Genomic DNA, 17,461 nt, shown 5'->3' on the forward strand with positions numbered 1-17,461 from the left:
CAGACTGATAGGTTTAACGTTATCTCCGTTATTAGAACCAAACGACAGCCGTTGCTGTTTTGGAGCTGAAGGACCAGCGTTCTAAAAGTAACGGAAGTAACTGATGTCTTGTTTGAAAATGTACTTAAGTATTTGATTACTCAAACAGCAAACTAACGTGTTAGGTTACTCGTTACTGCAAAAAGTAATCAAAGTACTCTAACGCATTACTTTGGAAAAGCTTATCTAACGAGTCAAAAACACAGCAAAAAAGAAAAGAAATGAGATGAGGCAAAGTCCAACAAACCAACACACCTCAAGGCCTTGTTACTTTGTAACGCCTTATACCCAACTCTGGTCACTACAGGTGTCAAGACGCCATTAACGCGTGCTGGCATTGCTTCTCATAATCTCATATGAGTCGCCTAATCAGAGGAAACAACCTGTCTGTGATTATCTTTTCATCTTGGGATAATAGAGCAAAACAGAATAGCAAATAATGATAATAATAATTAAGTTGTGATTTTCAGATAACAGCATTAAAAAAAATTATTGCAGTAAAGGCTGCTGTTGGCTTCCATACACACACACGCTGACCATCTCGAAAAATCTGTAAAAATAAAATTAATATATAATGAGAATAAAAATATGAATTGTTAAACATTTTAATTGTAATTAATATTATTTTAATTTAATTTAAATAACACTAGGCCTACAGTGATTTTTTTTTAGACTTGTTGCCAATAATAGAAAATAATAATTAATAATTTGATCAACATCTTTCCTCTGCTCTCCTTGAACACACACACACACACACACTAAGTTTGAGCATTATGTTTCCTGCCCTGTCTTCATGTACCAGGCCTACTGTAAAAACACCCAACCGCCATAGTAAAAAAAAAAAAAAAAAAAAAAAAAAAAACTTGGGAGTTAGTAATAAGGGCGAGGCTTATTTTGTTCGGTTCCTGCCCGTGATTCAGCTCCCTGATCCCCCGTAGCGAGCAGCCGGAGCGCTACAATTGTCAGTTTCGTTACTGTGCCGCTTTTTAACGTCTGTTTTCGGCTCCATGTTGAAGTTTTTTGCGTGCAGAGACACAGATTCTCGTAGCCGCAGACACTGTTAGCCCATACTACTCTCACTTCACACACACACACGCACACACTCACACAGTGCACACGCAGACACGCGCGCAGCTCTCGCCTGATTTGCACCAGCGCGGGTCATTTTAGGTTAAACCCTGGCGCTGTGTCCCGTTCAGTTTAGCCGACGGAGATCATCACTGGTTCCAGTTGAGGAGGAATGCACAGGCACTGGGACTCCAAATAATATTGGGAAAGGATCTCGTCTTGCATATGCGGTATGTTTTCATTTTTTGGGTATTTTTGACAGCAGTCTAGCCAATGACAGCCTCTCCAAAAACTGGGTGCTTGACAGTAATAACAGCTAGATGGCCGTGCGTTGCGCGTGCTGAGCCAAATGTTCATATACATGTTCACGCTGTTAACATCACCACCAATGTGTTATTTATTGCCAATGGAGGGAATAACATGTGCCGAACTACATTCAAAATTCCTGCAATTCAGTGCTTCCTTGCCAATCGGCGGTCGGTTCACACCTGGGTGAACATGTCTTAGACCTTTCCAGAATAACTTCAGTCTAAATGACAATTCGGGGTATAATTTATCCAGCAAGCAGCACTTTATCACTATGATATTTAAACTTTATTATTGCTTGACACTGCTCCTCTACGCCCACGATGGTGTATTTTGTTTTGGTGAGATAGCAGGCATAAAAGAAGAGCTGATCATAAAAGTTGAGGTTTTATTATATTTCTGGTGTGTTTTATCCACGCCGAATTTAACACTGGGTTGTAATGATTAAAAAACACACTAAAAAGCTGTTGTTTTATGAAGCTGATTTTACCACAAAGCGAGAGCAAATTAAATTGGCAGATATTATGTTGAGGTTCTGCCAGTGCAAGACAACAACACGTATCCGGGCTAGCTTTTATGAAGACTTGAGGGAGTTGGTTTATGGGCCCAAGTTATCTTGTCCCTCAAAGCCTGTGGCATCCTATCAGCTTATGATAATTCTCCTCTGACAGGCTCTACTTCACTTTTACTTCATGTGGGCTGGAATATATGTCGGAAATATATTCCAGCTCACCGTTTCTGATGTAACCTTTGCTTTCGTTTTGGCAACATCAACTTCACAGAGGCGCTCGATTAACATCTGGCATGCAAAATAAGCAATACTTTGACAGTGCATTAGTGACCTCAAAGGTTGGACTCCTGCACATTACACCTCAGTGTGTCACCAACACTGCACAAACTGAAGTTGTGTGTTCATGCTTCATGTGACAAAACATGAGGCATTAATGTGAGGAAGTGTGAAGTCAGTTGGGCCTGTTTGCAAATAATTAGTAACTGTAATGTTTTCCCTGGCTGTAGTTTGAAGTGTGATAGGTGACATGTTACCTTATGAGCATAAAATGATGCCTTCAAAGGCTGTCAGAATATAGAGTGGTCGCGCATGAACGATCCAGCAAGGTGACTGTGGGAGTTTTTATCCTGCGTGTCGAGATGTGAGGCTCAACGGGCGGATAGCATTGAAACTATGACATCAGCTAATGTTGCAAGTAATATTTACAACATATATATAAATGCATTTTTTTCTGTTTGGTGCAAAAAAAAGCAGGCAATGACTAGAAATATTAAAATGTTGCATATGTATGCACAGCAGCTGCACACAAAGCATTTCAGACATCGAGCATCATCAGATTTCATTAGGATTTCATAGATTTCTTTAATAATAAGTCAAAGAAATATTAAAAGTATATGAATATGAATATTTCTCCATGCTACATCGCTGCATTTAAACACGTTTCGATTCGTGCAAATCGTTAATTTCCCTCCACACATTAAAGCAGCAGCATAAACGCAGTAAACACTTCGATACTTCGTCGACACTGCCTTGTTTTATTCCCAAACCAGCACTCAAATGCACGACAACTCATATTTACATCATGCAAAGAGAGAGTTTCCAAGGAGCTAGTGAACGCAGCATCGGTTCTCAGCCGAGGGTATTTAAGGTCGTCCAGATGCCTTTTTTTCCCCACTTCTTTTTGGGAGCCTGTGTATGGAGGTATAATGATGACAAAAGATTTGGGAAAGCACAAAACAGATTCTGGTGCTGCACAGGCTGCGAGTCGACCACTGAGAGGGCATCTGTATGGATTTGTAGGAGCAGGATAAGATTTGTGCACGAGGAGGGACACAAATATAGGGTGTGAATACTTCCTATCTGGTCTGATATCTGGTTTGATATTGTTAATAAGGCTGTCGGGGTGAAACAGTTTCCCCTGTGGTGATTAAAGGTGGCTCAACAGCATGATATTGTTGTTTTTGCAAATCAATTAATTTATTCTGATTTTAATGCCTTGTAATTAAGCTTTATTGTTCGGCTGTTATCAGGGTACACTGTTGCTTTTTTAAAAGACCAGGATGACACAGTTTTAAAACAAATTAAATACTTGTTAACTGTTAAATGCAGAAGCTCAATGAGGGTGCAGAATTCAGTTGCATGTGGTTGCTCTGATGCAGGAGCACCTGCTCTGGATGAAGGGAAGGCTGAAGCACGTAGGAAGAGAGGACGGTCCGACCGGTCTGTGTTGGTTCAGTATTAATTTCTCCTCCATTGTTGTTGTTGCTCAGCGATGTGATGGTTGGTGTTTGTGGTATTAGACCTGCCCCTCCTCCACTGTGATTGGACAACTGAATAAAAAGGGATAGTGATGATTTGCTGCAGTTTTACCTAAAGTCGTAAAGTCATTTTTTAACTCTTGTTGAGCAGAAAAAAGCAAACGTGCAGCGTTCGGCGTAGTGTAGGTGCTCAAATAAATATGTGTAAATATACAGCGCTCAGAAATTAATTTAAAAAATGATCATATTTGGATTTGCTGTACCTTATACTTCATTCTGCTTAACTTAGTCTGCAGCTGATGTCAACACAAAAGTGGGCAAGGTTCCTGATCAGATTTTTTAGGGTTTAAACTTATTTGTGCTTAATAACATCTATAATTAATAATATTAATGTTGCACACAAATTTGACCCGTGTAAACAACAGTAACAAGCTAAGATGCTGTTAATTAAAAAGTATTAATTTGAGGACATTTGGACTTAAAATGTGAAATGTGACAGACTGTTCCAAATTCACACAGAGCGACAAAAGACTTTTAGAAATGTCCGCAAGAATATATATAAATAGAAATATTTGCAGTTTTGTTTTGCACAGCTGTGTTCAGGCATTGAAATTAAGTTTTGAACAGTTTCAGACTTTAGACAGTGACCGTGTTGATGTTGAAAAAAATGTTCAGACATTGAAATAAACAGTTTTATACGTCATTACACACCTGTTGACTATTAAGAATAAACCCACAAAAACTACCAACTGTTCAAAGACAATGATTTGTTTTTTATACTTATCAAATCCTACTAATCTGAAATAGCTCAGAGAAATTGAAAGTTCTGGTGGTAATGTGGTAATGCACCTCGAAGCTGGTTCACCAAACACCAATAAACACCAAATACATAGCAGAAGCAAGTCGTGAGGAGGCACCACAGCCACCAAGGCAGCTGATCTCGTCACCCCAAAAAACACATGAACTTTTTAGTAAAGAAACAACGTGCATCATGCAGATTCCCCCTTTCCTTCAAGTTGCCAGCTTTGGCAATAAATTGCTCATTGCCCGTCAGACATTAGTGGCTCTGTTAGTCCATCTATAAACAAACACATTATGTTAATCACATTGTCATAATGCCTTTTATTAATGCAGTACGAGTTGGATTCAGTGCAGTGACGCCTTCGGCACAGGTTGCTGATGTAGGCTCCTTTTTCATTTGCCAGAAAGTGTCATAATGACAAATGCCTGCTTGCATAAAATCAAACTGGGTCAAGCTCGCACACCGGTCCGGACCAGCAAGAACTGAAATCAAGCCAACTCTAGTCACAGATGATTTGAACAGGAATTGTATAACTGTATCTGAGTCAGTGCCAGGGATTGTCTCCGTGTGCGTCCCCTGGGTGCAGACCCAAACAGGGAGCAGAGCGTCACCTGTTCAGTCTGACCTGTTGGAGATAGATCAAAACCATTTGTCGGCAAATTAGGTAGTTTTAAATCATTATGGCAGAGTAATTTTAAATTAAATATTCTAATGAATTAAATATAGTTGGGCCTTTATATCGTGGCCATGTTGGGCTCAGGTCACCTTTTAATTCTAATGTGATTTTATGAAGCAGAGGGAGGCAGGAGTTTTCTTATTTCTTCTTTTTCTAATCAAGGCCTTGAAACTTTTTTGAAGATCGACCCAAATAGATTTGGGTCATTGACAGAGCTTTGAAGTTCTTCTGATATCGTCTGCCTTCACTGTAACAAAGCATAATAACATTTCTCAGTGTCGTTACACCAATTAACCTTGATCTGTGTCCCACACTATGCCATGTTGGGGCCTTGAACATGAAGGAATTGGGCCTGGAATGTCCTTGGATCTGATGTTTAAGAAGGTGTCAGAACCCTGTTGGCTGAACAATAAGGCACACAGGGATACATTATGTTAATCACATGTCGTCTATGTTATATTCAGAAGCAGACTGAGTAACACTCAGACTTTGTTTCGTCAGTATTCTCCCAAACCTGCGTCGACATCTTCAACTCAAAGCGTCCTCGTGTTTGCAACAGTGCAGCATGCATCACTGCAGTTTGCATACAGCGGGTTTTATTAAATAATGTAATTTATGTACATGTTGCTTTGGTGTATTTGTTGGAACCTGTTAGCTGCTAGATGGAAGCCCCGCCCCTGTAATGACAGTTGTACATTTGATTTAACAAGTCTTGACTCCTAATAGCAGAGAGCAGTGGCATCAGATCACATACAGTGGGTGAGCAGAGTTATAGTGCAGGTTACATTTGTGACGTCTATGCCCATGTCAGGCCTGTTATTCTGTTAATTAATAACATATTGCATTTAATTGATTCGGATTAATTCTTCAAATTGATTTAGGAGCATTTATTTCATTTATAGAAACAAGACTTGATTTATTGGGACGTACTGGTAAAATTATTGTCTTATGCTGATGTTTAAATATCAATTTGGCCAGTAGCCAACACGGATGTTTTGTTGTTGTTGTTGTTGTTGTTGTTGTTATTTATTCCCCAGGGAAACAAAGAAATCTGCATTATAAAAAATAACTGAAATGTTTTAAAGCCATTCAGTCTTTTGAATAAGCACAAATTCAATCATACAAATTTATAAAAAGAACCTTTAATATATTCTTTCACATGAATAATCTTTAAAATAACTGCTTCAGAAGCCTTTTTATTATAGATAATATATTAGATTTACCTCTCTAATATCTGTTTTTTTTTAGCTGTGAAAATACAACAAAAAACAGGAAATTTTAATCAAAGCACCACATGTGACATTTTGGATTTGTTTATTACATTGCTGTGGTATTTCTAATTGAGTATTACCAATTTTTGTAGTACTAGAGGCACCTTTATTAAAAAAATATATATATATGAAGTTTAAAAATATTTTCTCCTATAATTTCACCTTGAATTTATATGTCATTGTGACGTCTTTGTTAAGTTGATACTCGAGGCACTGTTGGCCTTTTTGTAAATGTACTTTTTGTTAATATATTTTTGTAAATGCATATTTTTGTAAATGAATTGTATTCCTTTGGTGTAGTTTTGTACTCTGTTTCTGTATAGCTACATGTGTTATCACATGATCTGCTGGGCGACCACCATTGGTTGTACATATAGAGGTGTGTCTCCTGATGTCGTTCATGTCTGATGAGGGCTGGTGCCTGAAACGTCACATGTGATGATGCGATCGAAATTTTCAAAAGGAGCAGTTTCTGGTGTGCTGACCTGTTTTTTTGTTGTATTTCTGTATTTGTTCTTCAGTCCGAAAACAGTATTTATTGTTTTTTGATACGCATGCTGTTTTTTTGAGTCTTCAGTTTATATTGCTGTGAAAACATCAAAATATTAATTTATCAAACAAGTGTATTGATTCAAGTTTCTCACCAGAAACTACATTTTACAGAAGTAACTCAACATTATAGTTAACTAATTTTAAGATAAGTTACACTTTCACTAGGGCTGGCCTTTAACGTGTTAATTTCAGTTAATTAATTACAGAAAAAATAATGCATTAAAAAAATATTTTAATCGCACCTTTCTTAGTTCCCTAATTTCTGGCACACAGTAACACTGATGCACACACTCCAGCCTGGTAGGCTGGAGTGCACCTAAATTTCATTTGCACCTAAATTTCATTTGCCAGCCGTGAAGAAGATGCACAGGATGCATTGAGTGATGTGACACAAGAAAGTGTGGTGAACAGTGATGGAAGACAAAATCGCATTGCTTGGCTTGTTGGGCAGATGGCAGCTTGGATAAGAGCGTGGTTGTGTGCAAATTGTGCATCAAAGAGTTTTCTTACCACCGCAGCACTTCAGGCCTACGGTATCACGTCAATGCAAAACATGTTGCTGCGAGCGCGGACACCAGAGCTAACATTAGCTACGACAGTCCTGGTACAGACAGGTTCAGAGCCAAAAAGCCTTAAAATGTTGAATATAATATTACACTTTGAGTTTGCACTAATCTGTGAATGTAGTTGACAGATGAAAAATGCAGAGATAAATATAGATAAAAATAAACATTATTGTTGTTTAAGTTCACGTATATGTTTATTCATTGATTCAGTCGTCAACCAAAATTTATTCGAATTGAAAAACTTTGCTTATTGTGTCAAATATTGCTGTTTAATAAAAATGTGATTAATCGAGATTAATTAATTACAGAGCCTCGAATTAATTAAATTATTTTTTTAAATCGCGCCCCACCACTACTTTTTACTGAATAGAGCTTGAATGCATCATAACGTATCTCAGTTTAACCTCTGTTAGTTCCAGCCACCGACTGCTAACTGCTACTAGCTAACGTTTACTAGCTCTCCTCCTTCTGATGTCAACACAGATTTGTTGTTCTCAATGTTGCATTATCACGGAAAAAACAGGGTAGTGGGATTACTGTGTTCTTTTGTCTCTAAGGCATCCATTCTCTCAAACACATTTCTGTTGTCCAAGGGACGACAGGACGTTGTTAGTCTCGAGCCCTGTGTGTAAAATTGACCTGACACAACACAGAAACATCGGCCACTGTGAGCATCATATTATTTGCTGACAGGCAGACGACGGTCAACAAGGCGGATATCGGCAGATAAATGCTGCGTCCTGTTAGCAATGAGCCAAAAATGTATTTTATTTTAACACATGGGGCAGTCATTTGAAACTAAACACAAACTACTCAATAAAAATATTGTTTGTTTTTTTCATTTGGTACAATTTATAATTCATGCACGGATGCAACAATTTAACCTGAGCAGGGGTCCAATCAGAAACACCTGTGAGGACGTACAGGCGTCCCAGGCCTTGCCACTGCTTGTATGTATTTAATCTACTGTGTCTTAAGTCGTTCTGCTGCATTCATCTCTACAATAGAGTTCAGTATTTTGTTTATGCTGGAATATTATAGGAAACCACCAAAGTTGCTTTTGATATTTTCTTACAGAACTACTCATCAGTTAAATAGACTGTGTCTATTTTCGCGGCTTTATTAATCTTAACGTGGGCCTATATGAGGCCAAGCGTGTACTGTGCAGCTGTTTTGTGTTGAGCTGCAACAATTAGTGAATTAGAAAATTAAATGGCAATTATTTTGATTCCAGAGTGACTGATCAATCACATTATACTGTAGAATATTATTGTGGTGTTTCATAGACCAGGTGATTAAAAGGTATTAGAGAAAACAATGGGCATATTATTCAATCATGATAATAATTCCCGGGAAACAATTAATGAAAATGTTTTAAGAATAAATAATAGTTGGTGAAATTCATTTTCCCATTAATTTCCACAGACATTTGTTGAACAATTAATTTGATTTTAGAATACTGGAGTGAGACTATTTAACTGTGACCTTCTCACAGAGGAGAACAGCACAGGTGTAACTAAAGACAAAGGAACACAGGAATAATCTCGAGGTCACTCGGTGCTTTTTGCAGTTCGACAGGGGAGCAACGGTTTGTCTTAGTAAAAGTTATTATATTTTTCAACTGTGTCTCAGCCCTCACGCCCACCGTAAGGCTCAAAGTCGCATTTATCCACTGAAATAAATGAAATTGAAATGAGCTTCTCCGCGAGCCGCGTGTCATTATGTGATCATTTCCTGCAAAAACTTCAGTTTGACAACTGCAAAATAGGCAGTGCGGTACACGCCAACCGTCACATCTCAGAAACATGTCATTATGAAATATGCACCCACTGTTATTATAATCAGTACAAGTATCCACAGTGGTTCATAAAGATTTTAATAACGTCTTGGCACAAAACAATTAAATGTGGCCCCTCATTTCATCCCATCCTCCCTTTGCTCCAAATCTTGTCAGTCATCTTGATGAGCTGCAAGTAACCGAAGCACAGTCCGTCTAATGTGCACTTAATCCACGCTGAAGCCAACGCCAACAGGGACTCCTTTTAATGTGTAAGACCCATAATGCATCATGCTTTTTTTAATATAGTGATAAATGACAGTGCAATGAAATGACACCATTATGTGTCCCGTTTGTTTTAAATAATCCATGAACAGCAGTGTTTCAGATGTGTTTCTAGTAGGGATGTAACGAAATGGAAAATTTGATATTTCGATTATAGTGACCAAATTATCACGGTAAACGATAATATTGCGATATTTTTTTAAGCGCTGTAAAATGTCCAAAAAATAGATACATTGAAATAACTTCACTAAATCTTGTAACTTCCTTATCATACTAAAATGTTAACAGCCAAAATCTTATATTAAAATGAAACTTTCACATTAAAGGGGCAAGGGATTGGCACAGCAACAGAAAATTTTATTTTAAATTAACAAAATATGTAAACACATTACAGGAGCAAAGCTTATTTGTCTGGTGCATTTTAACAGTCAGCAAAATATGTAAACAATTTATATATTATTTATTTATTAGCACGAGAGGAAAAATATATATAAAACAAAACAATGCAAGAGTAGAACAAAAGACATACAATATATAGAATAGATATCACAAATGTGCAGGAGAAACCAAAAAAACCCTAAGGGCAATGGTCATCATTACACAGAATAATTCACACATTAGAAGTGTGCATGTGAGTCAGAGGATTACCTGTATGAGAAAAGGAGTGCATGCTCTCGGTCAAAGGTTAACACGGCAGCGTTTTATGTTGTTTCCTTGAGCTTATGGCGAGAAAGCATAACTGGCCGTCTATATCGATTCTAGCTCGCCATACAATAACCATAATCATAGTGATTCAATCATAGTTGATCTCAATTAGCGTTACGTTATGTCGGTTTATATTCTGTCGGCTCCGCTCAGTGTTTTCAGCTCCGTTTCATTTTGAAACACTTAACGTTAACAACATAGCTGCTAATACGGCTATTAGCTACTCAGCTAGTCTCTTAAACGAAAACGGAAAACCTAGTCGCCGTTTAGGAGGACACATACGGCTTAAATGTCCTGTATACGTCGAGAGTTACACATTATGACAATCTTAGTAAAACCGAAGTCCCTCACACAATAACTGACGTTTCCATGGCATAACTTGCATTGGCTGTAAAGCTGTGGATGATGGTCACGGAGATGAGCCAGCAGATTTGTAGTGTTGCTACCCTTCGCAGCAACTTTCTTTCTGCATGTTCTGCACACAGGATAGTTGTCCTCCACCAGCTGTCCCTCGGCATTCTTCAGAAACCCAAAGTACGCCCAGACCTCAGACTTTGTGCGTTTAGTTGGGAGGGGAAATGTCCTGAGTGCCGCTATCACCACCTTCCGCCATGTTTTCATTCTTTGTGTTTACACATGCTACGCATTCACGCAGCGCCTGCATCATGAGACTTGAATGAGGCTGTTATTACATATCCTGATAATCCACCGCGATAATGCAATTAATTTAAACATAAACGGTAATTCTTACCGTGTAAAAATTAACCGAGATTTACCGTAATATCGGTAATCGTTACATCCCTAGTTTCTAGTCTGCTGGGAAATGTACATGTCGTCTTACAATACGATGCGTCACTGAAGGAGTAAAGGACATTATGGAAGCAGAGTGAGACTTGTTGCACGAGAGGATTACCTATATATGTCACCTATAATTGCAATAGTGCTGCTTTTTGTAGGCGCTTGCAGCTTCACATTGTGGGATATAATAAAACATTAGAATCAGAAGTATTTAACCTGTGAACCCATAAAAGTTCTCGCTCACGATACAAGCACAGCCAAAGCCAGTGCTCCTGGACTGCTGCTCCACTCGCTGCTGTAGTTTATGAAGCCGTCGGCTATGTAAGTTGGCAGGTGTGTGTTTGCATGCAAGTACAGGCAGTCGCGCCTGTCATCATACTCACTTATTGTTCTTATGGGAGAATCTTGTTACATTCCAAAGTGAGAGTTTTAACAGTGTTAAAACAGAATGAGGTTCTGGAGAAGCTCAAACACAGATCTGTTCTAAAGCCTGTGAAAGTACGATATCAGTGCCTTTATATGTACATGTGTGTACAAACTCTAATCCATATGATGAAATGCTGTCGTCGGCTGTATGGTTCGTTAATGTGGTCTGTCTGGCACAGGTGTAAATTTTGGGGGATTTAGGACGTGCATTTGTCTCCTCAATAAAAACATGAAAGCAGCAGAGAACCTTTATGACAAGTTTAAAGACATTTACACCACAAATTGATGCACAAAGGTGCAAAATAATTCACCAGAATGCACGAAATTAAACGTTTGATGCTCAAAATGTTATCCTGTTTTACTGATCAAAAACCTACATGCCTATTCAGATGCAGGAATACATACAGTAATACAAATTAAACTTTTATCTTACAGTGAAAAAGCTATGAAAGGCCAAATTGCTGTTACACAGTGTGATGTGGAGCACTGAAGAGGGCAGGAAAAGGTTATGAGATGAGTCAAACGTGTAAATGAACATGTCAATAAATAATATAGTGTTGCAAAGCAATTACACATTAAATAATGAAAGGAAATGTTAATTATCCATAGAGTCAGTGTGGGGTGCCTTTGCACTTCTAATTGGCGTAAACTAATTAACATGTGTTTCCAGCTGAAATTCTTTGACTCCTGATACAAGAGTTCATAGAGTGATTTTAATACAGCAAACAATATTATTCACTGGGTGGTGGAGTTTTGGGAAGAAAGTTAACTTTAGCTAGTTAGCTAAAATACAGTTATTAGATGAATTTATACGAATACATTTTCCTGTAAAATAGAAGAAGAGAGGTCAGCCAAGAAGTTCTAATAATAATAATAACAATAATAATGATGATAATAATATCAAAATGTTCCTTCGGCCAAAAAAAAGGAAAACTAATCAGCTTAAAATAAAATAATTGGAGATGATAAACAAATAAATAAATATAATAAATATATGAAATAAAATAATAGACTTAAACATGTATAAAATAAAATATAAAATAAATTTATATAAATATAAATAAATGTTTATATATAATATATATAAGAAAATAAATAAGTATAAAAAATGCATTTATATAAATATAAATAAATATTTAAAATAAACTAATAAACTGATACATATATAAAATAAAACAAATAAATATATAAAATAAATTTATATAAATATAAATAAATGTTTATATATAATATAGACAAGAAAATAAATAAATATATAAATGCATTTATATAAATATAAATAAATATTTAAAATAAACTAATAAACTGATACATATATAACATAAAATGAATAAATATATGAAATGAATCTATATAAATATAAATAAATGTAAATAAATATTTAAAATAAACTAATAATGATAATAATAATAATAATACTACATTTTATTTCTGGGTGCCTTTCATGATACTCATGGTCGCCTTACAGAGTAAAATACAAAAAAAATACAAAGTACAAGATAATTTAACATTTAACAACAAACAAACAAACAAATATCTGTTTAAAAAGCAAACAAAACAAACATAAACAAAACATCTGTTCAGGCTTAAGAGAGTAGGAAAGCCTGAACAGGTGAGCTTTCAGCCAGGATTTAAAGTGTGGGAGTGAATTAATATTTTGGAGGTCAGAGTTGGGGAAACTGATACATATATAAAATAAAATAAATAAATATATAAAATAAATTTATATAAATATAAATACATATTTGGAATAGAATAATAAACTGATACATACTATATAAAATAAATTAAATAAATATATAAAATAAATTTATATAAATAAAAATACTTTTTTATTTCCATTCCACTTTTTCAAAGCTGAAGTAGACGTTTTAATTTTGGCATCATTGAGCAGAAATCCCATAATAAACTTTGAGCATACTGTAATTCAAGCGGTCTGAAAGAACACTAGACGTCTGTCCCTCTGCTTGGCTCTGTTTCCAGGGTTGAGAAAATCTAGGCCAGGACGGGAGACTTCGGCCAATCACAGGCCATTTTCAGAGAGAGCAGCTGTCAATCACGTCAATCACTACGGCGAACTGTGGTCAAACTGTCAAACAAGGCCGCACTGATCAAATAAAAATCTGTTACTGCATTGATCCCGCCCAGTTTGACAGGCTGGCCGCAGTTCACGAGCAGCCACTCACATGATTGACAGCTGTGTTGGAGACTTCGCGGCTCTGATTGGTTGTTTTTGTGATTCTTGTAAATGCCATTAGGAGCACTGAGAGGAGGCAGATTATCAGCCTTCTGTACGGCTGCTAAAAGTTACCCTCTGTAGCTTTAATTAACTTGTGTGATTTATTAATGTGCTCAGTTATATTTTCGACTCCTTTCATAACTTCTTGTTTCCTTTTGTCAGTTTTTGGCTCCACAGTGTGAAAGCTTGTCCAGATTTTATAGCACATCTCACGTCATGTCCACTGCTCAGAGTACATGTTCCCCTGATTCCATTAATAAACCATAACCTCCGCCCCGACACATGTGGAAGTATTTAGTTGTTAAATGGACTATCACGGTACAGTGGAAGTTTAGATTGCATAATTGCAATTGCAATTCACCCCACAGCCCCCTGCAGTTGCAATATTCAGTAATGGGCACCAGTGAATTTCTGTCCTCCCAGCAGTGGGTCTGGAGGAGAGGGAGGTCGGTTGGGAAATCTACTCCTGCAGTCACTCAGATAAAAGCTTTGAATGGCTGTAATCAGCTTCTCATGCATTTTACACGTGTGAGCTCGAGCTTTTGTTGGTGAGATGAAATCACATCTGCTGGGAGGGCTCCTGTAACAGGGTGCAGGTAACGGGATCCAAAAGCTCACACCAGGACGCAGCAGGTTGAGTTTAAAAGGCAGTTCACTCGGTCAATAAGGCAGGATTACAGCTGGCAACTGGCGGACTGAATCAGGCAGCTCTCAGATAAACAAGCAGGTGTGCAGGTAGGCCAACAGGTAAACAGCAAGGCAGGGCTTCGACATTCCTAAACCTAGTCTTGAGAAGCACCGCTCTGTTTTTGAAGGCGGTTATATAATGTCTTCTGTGACTCTGCAGGAGCTTTGACAAGACTGAGAAATGATGTCATCAGCGTTGTCTCAGCTTGGGCTTGGAGAAAATATTTTGATGGGAAACTTACAAGCTGGGCAAAGAGAGTTTAAAAGATGTGAAATGAAACCACAGTCGCATGACCTAACATCACCACAATAAGGCTGTTAAGGCGTGTTCAGCGTGATGACATTCTGTTGTCTCGCTCAGCCACTTGTTAATAACCGACTTTTTAAAGACATTCAGTAGCATAAAATTTACAGTGGGGTATTTACTGACAGATTTTATGACGTAGAACAAAACGTGAAAATCCCTTAGGACACATTCACACTGGTGCTATTTGGTCCACTTTAAAGAAGCCCTGGTCTGCTTCCTCGAATAGTTCGGTTCATTTGGAGTGGTGTGAATGCTCATTTGAACTCATTTGAACGAGCAAACCCTGATCCCCTTGAAAACTGGGAGTCTCAGTTCACTTGCAAGTGAACCCTGGTGCGGTTCGCTTACAGTGTTAAATGCTAACGGACCAAAGAGAGGAAGTGAACCAAAGAGAGGAAGTGACGTTGAGCGCAGTGTATTTTGATGTTTGGTGTTTTTGTGGTGACCAAGCCAGCTGAAGGCGATGGATTTCCCGGCCAATCGATGAGCCGGGTTTTCTTCTTCCTCGGGCTTTTTTCTTCCTGGTCAGTGGTCAATGGCAATACCGCCCCCAAACGAGCAGCTGTTGTAACTGTGTGACGTTGTCCAGGCGGTTTGGTCCACTTTAAATAGTGCAGTGTGAAAGTGAACCGAACCAAATGAAGGTGTGAAATTTCCCCCAGACTATCCTGGTGTGATTGGCCATTAGACTTGTGTGAACCACAGACCTTATTTCAAGCACCTAATCAAAAGCCCATTAAAAAAAAACACTGACATTTTTTATTTCTGCTGAATAAATCAGTTAAACGATTGAACTTTAGTGGGGGCTCTCTGACGCCCCTCTCACCCCTTAAAGGCAACAAATGGTTTAGTCCGCCCCTGCATGAGGATTTGTCTCTAAACACAGCTAAAGCTAAATGACTTCTCGTGCTGTCGTGTTTTTCCCCAAGACAGGGAAATCTGGTTCCAAAAAAGAAAAGAAAGAAAGAAAGCAAAGGGAAAGATTGTAAAAATAAATAAATAGATCAGAAGGTGTGTGAGAGAGACATGGATCAAGAGAGGAAGGGTGATTACTCTCAGACTGCTCATGCAAAGGGCCCAGAATTTGATGCTACGCTCTCGCCCTGCCCACTTAATAGGGTCTGTACTGGCACCAAGACAGATCCAATATATTGGCTTGATGCATCAATACAAATAAATGCATCCGTTGAATTGATTTGGCTGCCACACGAGAATGCTTTACTTTATTTCTCAGCATATACAGTAATCCCAACCACGAGGCCTTACCAGAAACAGATCGACATACTGTAAATATAATGTGATGATATGAAGTCATTTCGCTCAATGACAACTTTTCTGCAATTCTAAACATTTTGCTATTCATATATTTAGGAGGAGATGGACCACACACATATAAACACACACACACACAGACACACACAGTCACACACCAGGGTACCCGCGGATCCTTGAAAAGTCTTAAGAAGTCTTAAATTCATGTATCTAAAAGTAAGGCCTGAAAATGTCTTAAATTCATTAGAAATGTCTTAAATTGGTCTTAAATTCATTACTCAAAGGTCTTAAAATTGTTGCAGAAGGAATATTTAATCTGACTTTCTTTCTTTGATTTTTTTTATTCTCGCGGCACTTTTCTGTGAGTGTCCATGCGCCGTCCAATAACGGCGCGCACTGGCGGTAGCACATACACAATGAATGGGTTCGTCAGCGGAGGTCTGCGCTTTGCACGCTCTGTGTGAAAAGGGCTTAACGGCGCGCGCTGGCCACCTGGCACTCAATATGCTGCTGTAGTGGTTTGTTTTCCAGACATGTGAGTATCTTTGAGCAGTGAAAGTTATTATTTATGACTTTTTACTTGTTGGCAGTGATTTGTTTTCCACAGAGCTCAACGTGCGAGCATTTTACTCGCATTTGCGACTAAAAATAGTTTTGTGCCAGCAAAATAAATCATTCAGCACGCTGTGCGAGTACAGATTTCAACCAGCAGCAGAAACGAACAGGGTGCGTGCTGTGGCCGTGCTGCCTGCTCTCTCCGGTTTTACGCCAGGCTCGGCTCCTTTCAAAGACTCCTTGCGAAGCACTCCTCCGGGGTTTTTTCGGACCTAATTATATTGCGTTTTGCACAGCGGCGACCGGATCTTTGCTCTCAAACCACAAAAAGATGTGATGGCACAACAGTCTCCTTTAGTACATTACTCTATGCTTTCTTTTGATTTTCACATTGGCTAGTCATCCTATTTAATTTGTCTTCTGATCAAATCGGAACCATTGAAACAAGTTGTAGGAAGCCTCTGCAAGTAATTGGTTGCTGGCAGACACTCTGTGCTGCAATAAAATTGTTAATCAGCAGTGCCGTGCACTGTAGAGCCGATGCGCTGCTGGTTCTGCCGGCCTGAATAGAATATAATGTCTATAGCCTTACTGTTGTGTAGGAGCATTTATAGACTGAGCTGAATAGTGATGCGCGGGTCAACCCTTAACCCGCGGGACCCGCAAATGGACCTGCGGGTCGGGCAGCAGTGATTGTCTGTTAAATCGGTCTGTAAATGATATTTTGACATTATTGGCTATTACTCAACACATCAGTACCTTAGTAGGTACTGATGTGTTGAGCAGGTGACAGTCCACGGTCGTTTTCAAAACACACTTGTGTCACGCACTCCAAAAGAAACTTGTTGAAACTTTAAACAAT

General features: G+C 38.3%; 1 protein-coding gene across 2 annotated transcripts in view; it reads left to right on the forward strand.

Annotated features, from left to right (window-relative positions):
• Nucleotides 1-1,005: 1,005 nt before the first annotated feature.
• The window catches only part of thrb (thyroid hormone receptor beta), a 149,130-nt gene continuing 132,674 nt past the window's right edge, over nt 1,006-17,461 (forward strand). The window contains exon 1 of one of the 2 annotated variants that reach the window (XM_050034638.1): nt 1,006-1,337. The gene's annotated coding sequence lies outside the window, so the exon portion shown is untranslated. The remainder of the gene's footprint in view (nt 1,338-17,461) is intronic. The other variant, XM_050034639.1, reaches the window with a different exon arrangement.

This window comes from Epinephelus moara, chromosome 22 (assembly GCF_006386435.1).
Source record: "Epinephelus moara isolate mb chromosome 22, YSFRI_EMoa_1.0, whole genome shotgun sequence".
Classification (NCBI taxonomy): Eukaryota; Metazoa; Chordata; class Actinopteri; order Perciformes; family Serranidae; genus Epinephelus; species Epinephelus moara.